Source organism: Tupaia chinensis, unplaced genomic scaffold, assembly GCF_000334495.1.
Source record: "Tupaia chinensis unplaced genomic scaffold, TupChi_1.0 Scaffold000141_1, whole genome shotgun sequence".
Classification (NCBI taxonomy): domain Eukaryota; kingdom Metazoa; phylum Chordata; class Mammalia; order Scandentia; family Tupaiidae; genus Tupaia; species Tupaia belangeri.
The window spans coordinates 103,289-107,400 of NW_006159611.1; positions in this window are offsets into that span (position 1 = coordinate 103,289).

A 4,112-nucleotide genomic window follows, 5' to 3' on the forward strand; every position below is an offset into this window, starting at 1 on the left:
CCCTCCAGGGGGGATGGTCATGCTGCAATCCTTTCTCCTCCATTCTCCTCTCAGGATCTTGGGCACGCACGCACACGCGCCAGCATGAGTTTAAGCCACCGGGTCCGGGACTCAAACTGGAGTCGACTCCATGGGAATCCAGCAACATAGCCATTATGCTAACTGCTGGTCCCATTATTTTTCTTTTTTAATTTGCTACTGGGCACATGTACTTGTTGGGTGGGGGAAGAAAACAAGAGCACCCTCCCCCAAATGATGGTCACATTGCACTCCCTTCTCCTCCATTCCCCTCTTGGGATTTTGAGCATGCATGCACATATGCCTGGCATATTTACCAAGCCATCGGGTCCAGATCTTGAACCACACGGTCATCTGTGTGGACCCAGCCACCCTAACCATCACACACCAGCTGCTTCAGATTTTCCCTAATTTTAAGAGGATCACTGCTGTTGTGTTCAATTCTCGAGGTCTTTCCTCCTGACTGTGAAAGTATACACCGGGTTCTCACTATTCTGGTGAGTCAGAGAAAAGAAGATCCTGTCGGACATTAAAGATGACTCCACCTTCACCAAAAGCACGGATGACAGTCTCAGAAGGGCAGTTTATAAATTCTGAAAGTAATAAAGCAATTTTCAAAACCTTCTATTTAATGCTGTTGAGAACACATTTGGTTGTAGCCACAGACCACAGTAACTGTCCAAGAAGTAAATTCCGTAAATTGTAGAAATTCTTTAAATACTTCTTTAAAAATACTTGGAAGTGCTTTGTCAAAACCCTTACTGAGTGCGATGTGGTTGAACACATTATATGCATAAACCTCAAAATAATTTAATGGAACAGTTCAACTTTACACAAGGTGAAATTGAGGCTTAGAGAAATTTGCTCAAGATTCTGTTTGGACCCAGGAGAGCCAATACTAAAACCCAAGCATGTCAGACACCAAAGTGGGCTCTCTCCCAGGCCATCCCCTGCCCTATTTTGCCATTTATATTGAGGGGCTATCCCTTCTCCAACTTCCCTCACACTGAGGATGTAGCTCAGTGAGCTCACCTGCAGGATTACGACAGGAAAGTAAGTACCCAGACAGAAACAAGTTAATCACGCAGCAGATTCACAAGTCTGGCATCCAGATCAGTTTCTCTGAGACCTTGGCCTTAGAACTATGAGCTACCCTCATGTAGTCATCATGAAAAATACACAGATAGGCAGACATACACGTCCAAGTTCCATCACCTATTAATTCTCTTTTTAGAAGTAAGAGTGGGCTTTGGTTGAGACAATAAATACTTCCAGGGTACAGAAATCTTTTCAATATGTATGATGACCTTGCTATCTCAACTAATCAATAATTTGGAGATTAAAGTCAATCGTCATGTGATTAGCTCTTAAAAATAAATCTCTATTTTTCACACTCTGTAAATATAAATAAACCATTTGTATGTAGAGGAGTTGGAGAATATTTTCAATTTCATTCTATGCAAGGACTCTTGGTTTGCATGTTGATATTGGCCGTGGGAGAGCCGCCATGGCTATCTGAACATGTGAAAGGTTTCGAACCTGCTGGTGTGTAGCTTGCACCTGACAGAAGGGAAACATTTTAACAAGCCTTAATGCATCTGGTAAGGAAAAATGATAAGAAAACAATGAAATGAAATTTGAAGGGATGTTGGCTTTTTAACAGAGCCGATGGGAAAGCTTTGGAAAGACAGAAGACACAAGAGCGAGCTCACTCACACTACGCTTTTCTTTCTCACGTCTTGTTTTTGTGATTCCCACCTATTTTATTTCTGGCCAGGCCTAAAGGCATAAAATCCTTTTCCATTTCTATATGCCAATTCTCACAGCTTCTGCTTCTTGCTAACAAGTAAGAAGGGTCAAGGCAGAAGACTGCAGAACACATGTTCACTACACCGCATATCCCAGAAAACCCCACAGAAATCCCAACAGAGCTCCAGCCAACTGGCCCCCGAGAACACCACCCTGAGAAAGGAAGGGGCTCTGTCTGTGATTTTTAAACTGAGCTGCACTGAGTCGGGGTAACTTCCCAATGCTTTTACTAGGTTATCCTCATTCCCTTTCAGAAAACTCATTCACTTTTAGGGTTGGTAGATGGCATGGTGGCTAAGGGTGCTGGACTCCCACAGGGCTGACTGCAGTTCAAGTCCTGGACCTGGCAGCTTGCTCTCTCTCTCTCTCTCTCTCTTCCCTCTCTGGTCAAATTCAAATAAAGTCAAATAAAATATTTTTAATTTCATTATCTGTATTTGACATATAGATCACTTCATTCAAACTTCAGTTAAAAGGTCATTATCTCAGAGTGACCTTTGCAAAACATATTACAATATTACCCCACACCCCATCACCTTCTACCCCATTTGCTCCCATTTTATTTTTCTTAATAGCAATGATTATTATCTGATACTTTATTTTCTGTTCAATTATTTGTTTTTTCTCTCCCTAGGCTGTAACATCATGAGAGTAGCCTTACTAAACTGACCACTGCACCCCTAATGCCTAGCACGGTACCCCATGTCTGACAGGGACTCAATAAATATTTGCTGAATTAATTAAATACCTGTGGAAACAAGCTGAACCATATGGAGCTGTCAGTGGTATTCGAACATGCTATTTTCTGATGTCATTTCTTCACAACTAATTCCCCTGGAGGGGAACCTTTTCAGGGAAGCAATCTTTAGTCTACGTTTCTTCCAGTCCTTTCTTCTGCTGTGTAGTCAGCCCAATGGATATTTGAGTTCAATTTGCAGAGGAATGCCATAGATAGAAAAGATAATGTCCCCTCAACTTAAAAGGGCTAAGCATATTTTCAAAGTGTTTTATGAACTGGAAACCTTTCTATGAGGTATTTCACTGCAGCCCCATAAAACCTTATACCCTGCTGGAATTTTGTCCTGTTACATTTGGCAGTGTGTCCTTCCTCAAGTAATGAGTTCAATTCATGTTGTCATTGAAACTCATACCCAGACTCGCATCAGTGTCACTGCAGCCCCTCGCAGGGTTCCCAGGCCCCGGGCTGCGGGTTCTGGAGGGACAATGCCCAGTTCTTTTCCCCCGGGGTTGGCCGCCTTTACCGTCCTGGGTCTGTGGCTGTGCCAGGTCCCAGGAAGGCGGCTGGCTTTGTGGGCTTCCGCTTCTGTCTCAGGGCAAGCTCGTCTTCCAAAGCCTCTCTGAATTTCCTGTGGTAATCCCTCTTTGTGTCCCTCTGAGAAGAAACAATAAGGGCTTCTTTTGTTCCAAGTGGAGAGTTCAAGAGCACAAGTGGCTTTCGTTAGGGATTCAATGAACACTTTGGCAGGAAAGAGGAAAGCTGCAGAGAAAAGACCTAGCTCCAGTTTACAGTGGATATGCCCACTTGAGGGAAACGGGACTTTGTCAGGACTACAGGGGACGACCCGGGACGACCCTTGTCCTTTACTGATACATCAGGCAACCCCAATCTAGTGGCGATTTGAAGAAGCAGCATCAAGCAATGACTTATTGCAACCAAGATGGGAACGGTGACAGCAAGAGCGCCCAGGGCATGGAGGTTCTCCAGAATCTCTCCTGATCTGCAGACGTGGAGACCTCCTGCAGGAAGACACCTGGAACCTTTGGGTAGGGACTGCTGAGCTTCAGGACACAGAGATGTCCCCAAGAACACTGCAGTCGCTCCTCCCTTCCCTACCAGAGTCTCAGGCTTCACAGAGAACATAGTGGTTTGGGGGAGAAAATATGGATAAGGCCAGGTCTGAAAATAAGTGGAAGAGGGACCAGCAGTTAGCGTAATGATTATGTTGCTGGACTCCCATGTAGTTGACCACGGTTCGCGTCCCGGACCTGGTGGCTTAAAACTCATGCCGGGCGCGTGTGCGTGCGTGCCCAAGATCCTGAGAGGAAAATGGAGGAGAAGGGATTGCTGCGTGGCCATCCCCCCTGGGGGGTGATTTCTCGCTTTCTGTCTCTCTGTCTGTCTGGCGAGCGTAAGCGCCCTATAGCAAAAACCTCTCCAAAAAAAAAAAAGGAAAGAAAATAAATAGAAGAAGATAGTTTAAGTAAAAATAAAGATCATTGTCTTCAGGTCCAAGAGTCAGCTAGCTTACACACAAACATTCCTG